We start from the raw sequence: 14735 nt of genomic DNA, 5'->3' as shown, positions 1-14735 counted from the left end.
TTAAGATATTGGGCCACCTAATATTTTACCTAGAAGCAGAGCCGGTTTTAGGGGGGGGCAGCCTGGGCCGTCGCCCAGGGGCGCAAGAATTGAGGGGCGCCGCAGGCGCCCCGAACTTTTACAAAAGTTATATAAATAACGAATACTTTCCAATCGATGTTTTATTTTTTTTTTACATTCACAAAGGCGCCCCAATTTTTTTCTATTTTACATTTTCAACGGCGCTCGTATTGTTTGTCCTAAACTTTTTGAAGAATGAAGGCGCCCCCCAATTTTGGGTTAATTTATTTGGCTTCCGGAAGGACAATGGTGTCCAAAATCTCCGTTCATCTTTGAAGAACAAGGCGCCCCAATTTCTTTTGAAAGACTAAAGCAATCCTAATATTCCTCCTACCAATTTAATTTTTGCAAAGGTGCCCCTATAATAATGAATAAGGAAAAAGAAGGGAGTGGGACAGAATCCCGAAATTAAAAATCCAGAAAGCCCAAAATCCAGAAAACCCTAAATTCCGAAAACCCAAAAACACAAAATCCCGAAAACCCACAATCCCAAAATCCAGAAATGCCAAAAATTGACAGCTTCTCCATTTCTCATAAAAACTACGTTTGTGTGTGAGAATAAAAAATAGGTCTGTTCGTTGTTCCCCCCTCCAAGGCACTCTAAGTCATTTTAATTAACTGTGAAAAAAATCAGAGTTTCTCGGGTTTTCATTTTACATCGAACACCTCAGAGCTTTAGTTTCATCAGCGAACATCGAACACAGAGGAAACAACTCTGGTTGAAAAAGGAGCTACAAAAAACGCTTGACAACGAATTCGGAGCGACCCAGAGTGCCCTAGAGCTCACAACGAACAAACCTTATACTTATAAAGGTATGTTGTTTTCGATTGGCCGTCCGGAAGCGCCTGGAATCATTAAGAAGCGTGCTGCAAGTTTTTTATTCTCCTAGTGAAAAAACAAAAACAAAATATTTGATTTTTCACCAATACAGATATTAAATTTTAGAATTGGGTGGAAGCGATTCAAAGTTTTTTATTGGATTTCAGAATGAGTGAATCATTGAGTGATTCCAATCGAAAACGACATTAATGTACCTAGTTGAAAAAGTTTTTGAAAAAATATTGTTCAAATAAAACCAACTGTACCTAATCTTTAAATGTGTTTAAACAAAAAAGTCAGAGATAAAGGTAGTCTTGTCAATTGAGCCTAAATGACATGAATAATTAATTTTTTTTTAAGTTAACCTTTTTAAGTTAATACACTGCACATTTTTAATAAATGCATTAACAAGTATATGAGAGGTAAGACATAATCTGCTATTGCTTTTTTTCGTGATATAAAAAAATTGTTTTTAGATGAATTTTTTTTTAGAGGCGCCACTTGCAATCTTGCCCAGGGGCGCCGGTAGTGCTTAAACCGGCACTGCCTAGAAGGGTGTTTTAAACGATGCACAGAAAGCAAGTTAAATGAATTTAAGTAAAATTTGTAAGTATAGAAGGCCCATATCCATCCTCCTAGGTAAAATACTAAGTGGCCCAATATCTTAAAATGAGTGTTACATACATATTGTATTAAGAATCCTATTAATTTGATCCTTTTATCACAAACTACATAATTATTTTTTATACTTTTACTTTTGCACTTCACTCCTTCAAAATATTAATTTGTATGAAAATTTAATAATAAATAAAAGCAAGCAATTTAAGTTTTGCATGAAAATTCAATATTCCATGGTAAAAAATTTTTGATTCTCATACGATGTATAAAATATATATGCGGTTCAAAAAAATGCAAAAAATTTCCATTCGGTGCAATGGTACCATTTCAAAAGTGTTCTTTCTCGCTAAAAAAACACCCTTTGACCTGAAATTTTTTGATGGACATATTTTATTATTTTTACTTGCGGTATAGATACTATATATCCAAAAGCTATGTATTCGTACAAAAAAAAGTTGAAATAACATTTTTCCATGACATTACGATGGTAGACAATGCCAAAAAAGTGGGTCCCGGAAGTCCGTCTGTCTGTCTGTCAGTCTGTCTGTCTGTATAAGGAGCTACAGCCTAAACGGATGGACCGATTAATGTCAAACTTGGTATGTAGCGTTATTTGGCGACTCTCCAGAGGTGTTTTTGGAATTAATTTTTTTGAACCAAAAATAACGGTACTTGTCATATACCGATTTTAGTAAAATTGAAATATCTCGAAAACGGCTCTAACGATTTTGTTTAAAAAATTAAAATGTTAGTTTTAAGCTAAGGTCTATCTTTCAATGAAAATTTTTTTTTTTTGAAAATCATTATTAACGGTACCTGCCATAGAACCGTTTTTTTTCAAATCCGATTATCTCCGAAACCGCTTATTCTATTTCAAGGAAACTTTTTGTGAAGAAGCATTTGTATAATTTAAATTTTTGGATTTTTAAAAAAAATTTGAAAATTTTGTTTTGAAAAATCAAATTTTCGAAAACGGGACATTGAATTTTTTTGAAATTTTGTTTTTAGATGTTGATTAGTGATTTCTACAAAATGGCATACCAATTTTATTTTAAAATTTTTTTTCCAAAAAATTATTTATAAAAAATTAGTTTTATAAAAAACGGCTCTAACGATTTTGAAATTTTTTTTTCTAAAAATGCATGTTAATATATCAATCAAAACTGCATACTTGTTTTGGAGGGCAATTTAATTTCAGATTTTATTTTTTTTTTTTAAAACGAATTTTATTTTTTCCAAATTTCTATATAAAAATCTTAAAAATTTAAGCAACTTTAACTCTAAGAGCAAGTTCGTGCGACCCAGTCGTGCATTTTTACCGACTTCCAAAAAGGAGGAGGTATTCAATTCGTCTGTATTTTTTTTTTTTTTATGTTTGTTACCGCATAACTTTGGACAGAGTGACTCAATTTTGATAATGCTTTTGTATTGGAAAGCTAGTGGCTGCAATGTGGTCCCATTTTAATTTCGTTCAGTTTAAGCCATATGAACTATTAGAAAACCCAAAAAAAATCCGTTTTGAATCATGGAGTCGGTTTTGTTTTTTTTGATAAAAATGATTATATTTTCTATGGTACCGTAACATGGGGTTACTTTGCTCCGTTTTTTGCACTATTTTTAGAAAACCTCTTAAAAATGGTAGAGACATTTTTGTATCTATTTGTTTTTTTCTTTTAATTCATTGATAAGACATGAAATAATGCATTAATTCTAAAAAAAACATTCAAATAACAGTAAAAATATTTTGTTTTTTAAGTTGAAAAGTGGGGCAAAGTAGTCCAAGGGACGGGGTTACTTTGCTCCACCTGAAGTTTTTAACTATACTGCCTGTATTTAAAGAGCTTGAGCAAAGTTAGTATTGTATTTTAAAAGCCCTGGATCAAAGCTTCAAATCTGTCAGAAAAAAAATTTGTAGGTACACACACAACTCTTTTTTTACAAAAAAAACAAAACAGTCTCTTTTATTTCATCAATTGATTATAAATAAATACGAGTTTAAAGAAAAAAAACAGAAAACTTCATTAATTTAACTAAAATAAGTTTAAAATAAACATGAATAACAATTTACAAACGAAAAAATAGTTCACTTTTAAAAACAATAAAAACATACATAGAATTAAAAACACATTTAATTATAAAAATAAATTGCTCCTGGGGCAAAGTAACCCCAAAACAAACAAAAAACTGCTTAGTCACATAAAAAAAATGCAATAATTATTATTTAATAATTAAACAAACAAATGACAAGCGCAGAGTAATAACAAAATAATATCATAACTAGAATATTTGTTCTTACTTTGTAAATTATCACACAACTGGTTTTACACACCAAATTTTTCACCACAAAAAAAACACGAATTTCCTACCTCAAATTCACAGGTCAACTGCTCCTTAAAAACTGCCGGCAGATGGTCCGTTGCAACACGTGGCAGATGTATATATGTGTGTGTGTATATTACAGTAGCTTCGATAAAGAGAATCTAACATTTCTGAGCGTGAATCAAGAAACTAACTTTTTTCGTCAGTGGCGCAAAGTTACTCCCGCCGGGGCAAAGTAACCCCATGTTACGGTATATGAAACGTGCACACGAAATTTTATCAACCTATCACTTTTTTTCAAGGAGTACTTGGTAATATTTTTACTCTTGTTCTTTAATTATATAACTATTTACAAAAAGTGCAATAACTTATTACATGACGGTCCAGATATTTTAGTATTGACTTTATTCGATAGGTCGTTAAAAATTACCTCGAAATCATGTATTATCTTAATAAATATGTTTCATTAGCTATACTATGATATGCAACAATGCGAGTGAAACACAGAAAAGCTCTTGTATCAACCCTCTTGGATGGAATACAAGGTGGCTAAATATCTCAAAATAACTCTTATATTGAGTACTACCAATGATATAAATTTCATGCTTTTATCACAAAGTGCACGATTTAGATGCTAAGCCGCCTCATTAGTAGGAAATATTTATATTTTATTTTACACAATAATAATATAATATTCAAGCTTCCCAAATGCGTAACAATTTTTATTTTAATTCTTAGAGTTAGAAAAAAAAATGCATTTTTCTATTAGAGAATACAGCGGAGTAATATCGTTGTCCCCATCTTGACTATTTTGAGCCACTTAAAATTGGAAATGCGATGTTTTTAGTTAACATATAAATGAGGCATTTTTTCAGATGTCAAATATACCCTTAACTCAGTTTTGATTTTTGGCTCATACGCCCTTTTTGCTTAGTGCAGTATGGAGCCTGTGTGTAAACTCGGCTACAGGGTGTTGAAAAATAATGCGACTCGCACCGATGACTTCTAAGCAGAGACCAGAAATAACAGTCAAACTTTATTTTCAATCGGTTTCTTTCTGAGAGTTACCACAATACTTTAAATAGTTTCGGTTAAGGTTTGAGATTTATTTTAAAATCATCAATCAAATCAAAAATAAAGGTTATCGGTTGAGATTTACTTTTTATTTTTTTTTAAATATCTCTCAATGGTTGAGATTTTTACAAAAAAATAAATGGAAAAGGTCAACCTTTAACCGTTTTCGCTGAAAATAAATCAAAAATGGTCAATTCAAAGGCAAATGTCGAATATGTCAAGAATGTCTTTATATTGCAAAAATAAATATAAAAGGATTTTTTTCTAAGTTTATGTATTAAATAATTTATGAACTATTTAAATAGACTCTCAAAGTTCTTTAGACCCAAGATTATATCTCTTTTTGTTTAAAGTAAAATCTAAAGACGAAAATGTGTTTTCCACTGTGATTTGAGGCGCTGCGCTGGGACGACAAGCACAACCAATGCAATTTCGAATATTTCAGGAGACCGATGTTCTAAAATCTAGGTGAAAGCGTTCAGCTTCCAGAAGCGTTTTCGCCCACCCACTTCAAACGGCTATATCTCGGAATTTTGAAAAATTATGCCAAAAGGTAGCGGGGACTCTAACCTACATTTGGGTACAACTCCTATCCCTGTAGGTGCACGCGTTCTCAAACCGGAAGAACTTAAAGGTAAAAAAAAAGTTAAGCCCGATTCTGAAAAAATAGGCATGATGTGGCGGTTTAACATGGAAGATGATTTTTTTAAAAATCTGACAATGTGCAAAGCGTAGGCCCATGACACAAGCTATCATTTGGCACCGCTCCCAAAAATTGCTCTCAAGCGGTTTAGCTTCCAGAAGCCTTCAAAGATTCGGGGATTTTTCGAAAAAAAATTTTACCCCAACTTTCAAGCGCGATTTTCTCGGAATTTTGAAAAAAAATCCAAAAACTCGATTATACCACTATCGGGTAGCTGAGAATATAAGCTTTCATATGGCACCACTCCCATGTCTCTAGGAATTGATACATTTGCAGATGAGATTTATTTTTTTCTCTCAGCGAGAAATCTCACTGGTTGACCGAAAGATAAAAAAATACAAAATAAAGGTTTCTCTCAGACCTTGACCGAAAGTTTTCTTTTTTAAAAATAAAGGTTATTTTATGACCTTTATTGAAAATGGCGACAAATAAGAGTTATTAAGGAACCTTTCAAGAGATTGAGATTTATTTCTGATCTCTGCTTCTAAGAGACATAAACACACCAAAAAAAATGAAATATGCTTTCAAAAATTGTTATTTTTATTGAAATAATGTAGATACAAAAATCTATACGCAAACTGTATCTTTTATTTTTTAAACGAATATGATATGATTACTCTTCGGGTAGGCGACTGGTGGTTCATCCTTTGCTAGCCGAGATTATTTAAGAAATTCCTCGTCGTTGTTGGTGAACTGGTTATTAGGTTAACAAATATTTAATGGATAAGAACATTCCATTTTCGATTGTGACAATTCTTGATTGAACTTTAATTTCTTTTCTTGTTGGTACTTCTTGGGCTTTATAATAATTTCTTTTTTAATATTTCTTCAATTGTGATTTCATTGATATAACGTTTTTTGTCTATTTTCCTTTTAATCCAGTCAAATAAGGGTTTAACCTCGGAATGAATGTTAGTAGAAATTTTTTTTGCTCAATATCTTCCTTTTGCCATTCTATAACATATCTCAAAAGTCTAGAAAAATCTCATGTCCGCTTGTCGCGATTTCAAGGTCAAATCGCGAAATGGAGATTTTCAAAATTAGCAAAAATAGGCTATGGTATTATATACACATATGATACATGATTTCAAGGTATTTTTTAATGCTGATTCCAAAAAATCTAAAATCAAGACAATCTGACGTCTCTGGAAAAAGTTATACCTGTTTTTCATCTGTCAACTCATATTATTATAACAGTTGCAAACTTACTGCCGAAAAACCCTTAAAAGTTATGGTAGATGAACCAAATTTTGCATGAAGATTTTAGAATCCATCATTATTAAAAATCAAAACAATCCATTACAAAAAATATATATACCTACGAAATAATGGTATTTTTTTGATGGAGGGGCAAATTTTAGGATATGCACTAAAGAAGATTCTTGTTCATCTTAGGAATAAGTGCTAATAGGCTAATTTTTTCATTTTAATCTTTGTTTGGATATTCTTTAACTACCCTCAAAAATCTAAAAAAATCTCATGTCCGCAAGTCCTAATTTTCTTGGTTTGAAGATAAGGTGCAGATTTGAAAAAATTGAAAAACAACACTTCAGATATTTGTGTCAGATCAACATGAATAAGGTGCATTACTTTTCAGGGATGGTCAGGTTGACTTGTTTGTGAGTTTTGTTGGAATAAGTGTTAAAAAATACCTTAAAATCATTTCGCTTATGTTGGTATACATATACAAATTTAAACTTTTCTTATTAATTTTTTAAAATCTGCACCTTATTTTCAAACCAAGAAAATTAGGACTTGCGGACATGAGATTTTTTTAGATTTTTGAGGGTAGTTAAAGAATATCCAAACAAAGATTAAAATGAAAAAATTAGCCTATTAGCACTTATTCCTAAGATGAACAAGAATCTTCTTTAGTGCATATCCTAAAATTTGCCCCTCCATAAAAAAAATACCATTATTTCGTAGGTATATATATTTTTTGTAATGGATTGTTTTGATTTTTAATAATGATGGATTCTAAAATCTTCATGCAAAATTTGGTTCATCTACCATAACTTTTAAGGGTTTTTCGGCAGTAAGTTTGCAACTGTTATAATAATATGAGTTGACAGATGAAAAACAGGTATAACTTTTTCCAGAGACGTCAGATTGTCTTGATTTTAGATTTTTTGGAATCAGCATTAAAAAATACCTTGAAATCATGTATCATATGTGTATATAATACCATAGCCTATTTTTGCTAATTTTGAAAATCTCCATTTCGCGATTTGACCTTGAAATCGCGACAAGCGAACATGAGATTTTTCTAGACTTTTGAGATATGTTATAGAATGGCAAAAGGAAGATATTGAGCAAAAAAAATTTCTACTAACATTCATTCCGAGATTTACCCCTTTTTTCTCCTTATTTTACTGTATTATTTGTTTAATTTGCTGAAATATCAAAATAAAATATTTCAAACATCAAAATTTGTACACGAAATATTTCTTAGGACCGCGTTGTGAACTTAGATCAGGTCCTATAAATGTGATGAAATGCTCAGGTACTAACTTTTCGTTAGGACCGAGTACTAGTGCTGGGACCTGATCTAGCTAGACCGGGTACTAGGCTGACTTAGGATTCATGTTCATGTGAAGAAATTGGCCGTTAGATATGTGTGTTTTTCGCAGTTGGGGCTAAGCAGTTTAATATAACAACACCTTAGCCTTCTGGCAAAAACATTTATGAGCGTGGTACACTACTTTTTAATACAGTTTTTAAACTATTTTTATTAAAGTTCAAACTAAAAAGTTTAGAATGTTTTAGTCTATTCAATGGACAGATAAGAATGTAGTTTATTTAAAAAAATAAATAAATTATAATAGGGAAATTAATGGAATTGATTTTTCTTAAGAACATTTCCAAACATCCAATGCAAAAATTGGAATTCTTCAGTATTCTATTAAAAACAATAACGACTAAAAATTATAAGAACAGGGGTCTAATATCTAACAGAGCCACGATTGCCACACTGCGTAAAAATTTCGTGGCAATCATTAACGAAAAATACTTAAGAAAAATCCTCTATAGTATTTTTTTTATTTCTCGGAATGACTTTGGAAATTAGGATCAGGATTTCATTTATTTTGTTTACCGTTTGGTCTGCTAAATGAAAACTATCAAATCAATGAATGAAAACGAGTGAATTTGGTGCGTATACATCCATAAGCTTCTTCAAGAAGGCTGTTATACATGTGAGCTTAATTTTACCGTTTTTTTTAATTTTTAACACAAAATTATAATTATTTGCAAAGCCAATAATATGAACTTTTATTGTGCCAAATTTGAACTTTTTAAATTCAAAATTGCAAAAGTAATAGATTTTTAAAGCTCAGAATAAATAAAAAATAAATTCTCTCATTATTCAATTTCGCTTGTAAAACGAAAAAGGATGAAAATGGGAAATTTTTATTTTTGTTTCTTAATCTACAACAAAAAATAGAATACAAAACAGTCATTAACTCAGCGGAGGCAGCCGGAGCCAACATAGAAAACTCTAGTTGAAGACGAAATAATGAGAAAAAAATTCACCACACTCAATTTTTTTTTTTAATTTATTGTTCCATTTAATATAAACAATTCCTATAGTTTTGGAGAGAAGAGATTACAAGCTTTACAAAAATATATAGGGGGAAGTGGTCACCCTTCGTATACGGTCACCCTTCGTACAGTGAGCTTAAAACAAAAACTAAACGGTATTCAAACACGTGCTTACTAGTGTGCATAGACATAGTAGGCGCCGAGCTACTAGATAAATTTTGAATCCTAAGTGCAACGGATTCGGTCGCCACAAGACTTTTAGTGTTTTTTAGTGCTCTGAGTAATTTTTTTATGTACATTTGATGTCATGTTGTGTTTAAGTTAAGTATGTTTTTGGCTAAACAGTAATGAAGAATTGTTGTTTAAAGTGTTAAATTTGTGTTTTAATTATAAATATTGCAAAATCTCAGTACATTTTTTCAAAAATCGATTTTTCTGCATTATGCACAGCTTGGGGAGCATTCGTACAGTCAAACATGGGGCACATTCGTACGCATACGTATGCCCGCCAGTTAATTTTCTTGAGCAGATAACAATCAAAACACGGAGTTACAGTTTTATTGAAATGAAATTTAAACCTCTATAATAAGTTTTTCGCATTCTATAGTAAATTAAGGTTGGTATTTTTATATATGTAAATAATAATTTGTTTCAGAATCGTCGAATCGCGAAAAATTAAGTTTTTGTTTTGTTTTTGTTTTTTTCTGAGTCAAGTTCAATTAATAATTAAATTAATAAGTAATTAATTGTTTTAAAACTCATATTTGGCATTTGACAAATCAAAAGTTAGTCAAGTTAACGTTTTAAATATCCTGTACGAATGTACCCCACGGGTGGGGAAGATTCGTACAAAAATCTATAATCCCAATGAAATGGCTATAACTATTTAAGCCTTTGACTTAGAAGTGTCAAATTTTTTTGTAAAGTGTAATAATATACATATTACAAATAAAGTCCATTTTCTCGAAGCTGGAGTGAGTAAATAAATAACTAATAAAAAATAAGTAAAAACTGTACGAAGGGTGACCACTTCCCCCTAACATTAATAAAGTTTATTAAAAAACTAACGAAATATCTGAGTTCAAAATACCTCTTTTCAAAAATAGCAAAATATAAAATAACAAAATGCGGTGTTTAAAGGTTGTTTTAAGTACCTAGAATAAATACTATGTAGAAAAAAAATACTGTATCGCAAAGAGCTCTATTTCTATATAATAACCCCATCATTAGATTTTTGAAATTGCGAAATTCGTGAAAACCATTTTTGAGACGCTCAACCCCATTTCGTCCCATTGTGCGCCGCCCAAGGATTCTAGCTGTAAGGGCCTTAAGGCAATAAAACCGCAATTCTGTTATGAAAAAATTAACAACAAATAATACTGTTCATTGCAAAGATAAATCAATGGCAAGAAAAGGCAAATACGAAGTAAGAGAATTCAAAGGAAAAAATAATTCTTTAAAAATCAAATAATATGATAAAATGTCGTTTTTTATTATAAACTGCTTGTGCAAGTATTATTTCATTGTTTTTCATTAAAATAAAATAATTTAATTGACGAATGGTTAATGTTTCATAAATTAATTTATCAACAAGTCCAGCCACGTAAAAACAGAAAATAAAGAGGTTTTTAAGAAAAAAGTAGTTTTGGTTCTTTGTTAATTTCTCAAAAAAGACAAGATATTTTTGAATCTGGTTTTCTGTTTTTGTTTAAAAATAAATAATAACACCGAATTTTAAAAACTTAATTAGTACTTAATTACATAAAAAAATTACATTGAAAAAAATTAGTTTGAAATTTTTTTTCCATTTTTTATTTCAAAATTTTGATTTTAAAAATTAATTTTTCAAAAACTATGCCATAAAATGGCTTTGTTTACAATTTTTGTAAAAGATTTGGGTTTTGGCTTAACAAAAAGGTATATAATCAAAGGTATATAATCAAAATTTTAATTCGCATGAAAACTCAATGAAAAATAAAAACCAGCTCTTTGAGTTCATCATTAAAATTAAATATTCCATATTTTGGTTCTCATACTACATATGTATGCAGTTCAAAAAAATGCATAATTTTCCATGTGGTGCAATGGTACCATTTCAAAAGTATTCTTTCCCGCTAAAAAAAAAAAACACCCCTGAACCCGAAATATTTTGATGGACATATTTTATTATTTTTTTCTGTGGTATATGAAACGTCTTTACAAAAATTTTTCAGCCTACCACTTTTTTTCAAAGAGCGATTGGTAATATTCTGAATCTTGCTCTTTAAGTAAAAGACTATTCATATTTCATAAAGAGTCCAATAACTTTTTAGATAGATAGATATGTAGATAGATACAATTCTTTATTTCATAGGATTAAGGTTTTCAATATTATTCTTAAGAATAAGGACGTGGCAATGCTGCCGTCTGCCTGGTATGACATTTCAAAATAAAGAAAAAAAAAAATACATTGAAAAAGTAAAATAATATCTTTTAATTAAACATTTGGCTAATACACATAATTCAATAGTATAATGTTTATTAATTTAAGAATTTAAAGGGGAGCTTAACAATTTTGATGTGATTTGAAACACAAAATACAATTATTTTAAAATTCATACAAACTTAAAACATGTTACCAATTTTAAAGTGATTTGAAACACAAAAATAAATTTAATAATGAAACACCACATTTTTAAAGATTTTGAAGTACATAGTTTGATTTTAACAATTTTATCAATTTTAAAGTGATTTGAAGCACAAAATAGAAAGAAAATAAAACGAAAAATTTAAACTGCAATAGCTGGGTTAACTTTATATCCTCTCAAAAGAAACTATTCCGAAAATTCATTGCATGCTTACAATAGTTGTATAGGCTAGACCAACCTAGAGCACCGTTTAATATTTCGCGCAAACGAATTGGGGAAATAAAGCTCTCATCGAAATGTAACCGCCTTATCTCTTGGAGTATTGGATAAACAGCAATAAGGTGGAGTATGTCTTCAGCTTCTCGTCTATTACACAAACCACAAATTTGTGGCAGATCAGGGCGATGTGGCATACAATTCAGGTTGAGAATTTCTACCCGTGCTCTAAATATGTAGCTTATAGCTTCAGCAGGTAGATCATTTGTGAAATATTTGACTTCCGATTGTAAATGGTGATTGAGATTTTTGTATATATTTCTGGATGTTGTTGAAGATGCTCTGGCTTGATGTTGGATGCAGGTTTTTTCGTCAACCTTAGCAATGATTTTTTCAAACAAAGCTGGCCATTGTTCCACATTTGATTCCGACGGAAAAAAGTTCACTTCATTAGATACAGAAAGCTGGTTAATATAGAAAAAAAGTTAAAAAAAAACCATCTCCCCCTATAGGGTGGGTGAGATGGCGCATGAGTTTGTTTTACGTTTCTATTGCCAAATTCATTGCACAAATGGTTGAACGATGTAAAGGAGTCAAGCACCAATGCATACCGTATAATAGATTGCAACTAGTCGCCTTTTTTATAAAATTTGAACTTGGCTGAATTACTTAAAAAAACATTTTGAGGGTGATATGGCACATGCTAACACTATACTCAATTAAAAAATTCTAGTACGGAATGCGCCATTTCACCCGCAAAAAACTGCGCCATCTCACCTTTTTGCCCATAATTCATATTCGTAAGCACCCATAAAAAGCAGATAGAACTAGAGCTCAGATTTCACACGCAATGCATAACTTATACTCTCTTGAATGTATTGGTGTATCAAGGGCATCTATGATCCCAACGACTCACAAAATATAGGAACAAAAAAAAAGGGCGAAAAAAAAATTCGAAAAAAATCATCACATGATTTGCTTTGAAATTTTTTTTTATTTTTTGTATCACAGATAAAAAAACGAATACTGGCTACTTCGATTCAAAATATTTAAAGAAAGCTAAAAATATTTTTCATACATTTTTAGAGCAATAAATGTAAAAGATATTTAAAGTGCGCCATCTCCCCCGCCGCGCCATCTCACCCGCTTTTACCCTAATTCGGCGTTGATGTCGGCAATCTAAATAGGCGCTTGAAAAAATGCCTTTGAATTCCTTCAAATTCTTCGATAGGCAAATATCCAAACACTTGAGCACCATAGCACATACAGGTGTTGACTGTTGCCTGAAACACACGATATTTAGATGTAACATCCACTTGCTGGTTTGCAAAAAACTTAGGCCACATCAAGTTTAAAGCTAGTTTAGCTTCGGTACTTTTTTCATTAGCGTGCTTTAAAAATTTCAGATTACTTGTGAGTAAAACTCCAAGATACTTGAATTCCTGTACGATATCAATAGGCACATTGTTGAGAGACCATCATTCCTCAGGCATCCTTCTTCTTTGGCGTGCTTCAAAAACCATTATCTTCGTTTTAGTAGCATTTACCTTTTTACATGATGGTCCAGACATTTTGGTCCTATTAATTTTATTCGATCGGGCGTTATAAAATTCTTCGAAGTCATGTATCATATTAATAAAAATGTTTTATTACTTATACTATGATATGCTATAAATCAAGTGCAACACAGATAAACTCTTTTATCTACAAAAAGAGCTAGAATATGTTGAACCCAATCAATTTTCATCAAAAAAAGCAAGAAAATCAATCTTCTTTTTTTTCAATTACCTTTTATTCCACCTAAAATAAATTTTATATCATCTGAAAGCTTCAATCATATTTCTACAATGCTTGCAAAAAAGTAAGAATTTTTTAAAACCAACCATGATTACGGTACTTACTTCCCACACTGGTGTCAGATCTGCACAGGTGTTCTGAGGTATTTCTGAAGTTTTTTAATTTAACATTGTGAAGCCTGTAATAAATGTGCCGTTATGTGTGATATATCAAATGAAAGGTAATATTATCAGCATAATATTAGTAGTTAGTTAGTAGTATCTGCTCTAGATCAAAAGAAAGAACGTGTTGAAAAATAGAACTTTATTTTACCGTTATCTCAAAATTGTGAATAGGAAATGATTAAAATTTTAAACAAATATAGTCATTTCTATTATCTATCTACAGTATAAATTTCATTCATTTGCCTGTTGAAGAAAGAAAAAACAAAAATAGGTTAAAAATGGTCAAAAAACTTCGGACAAAAAAACTTGTTTTTCCCGTCATTCGGTCAAAAATAAAGTCATTTAAGAATACCAATTTTCTGCAGATGTATGCGCTAAAATTAAATGTTGGCTAAAATTAAAAACCCACCTAAAAATACCTTGAAAAAGTTGGGTTTTTCAAAAATTTATATTTCGAAATGCATAGACTCAAAACGAAATCCGTAATAAATCCCTTATCTTTTTTCTAAATGTCTTTTGAATGACATTTTTCAAATTGTCAAAAAAAATTTCCCCTACACTGAAAATAATAAATTTCGTAAAATTACGAAAATCGTTTCATACACTACAATTCCTTGGCCCAACGAAACTTTCGTTGGCTCAACGAAAATATGTAATTCTTCGTAATATGAAAACCTTCATCAAATAATGAAAATGTTTCATACACTTTTTCTACCTTTTTAGTGCCAAAAAATCCAATTTAATGAAAAGATTCATCACTTAACGAAAAATTTCACACTCATTTTAAAGAATAAAAA

The sequence above is a fragment of the Episyrphus balteatus genome, chromosome 1 (assembly GCF_945859705.1).
Source record: "Episyrphus balteatus chromosome 1, idEpiBalt1.1, whole genome shotgun sequence".
Lineage (NCBI taxonomy): Eukaryota > Metazoa > Arthropoda > Insecta > Diptera > Syrphidae > Episyrphus > Episyrphus balteatus.
This window is presented reverse-complemented; position numbering follows the sequence as displayed.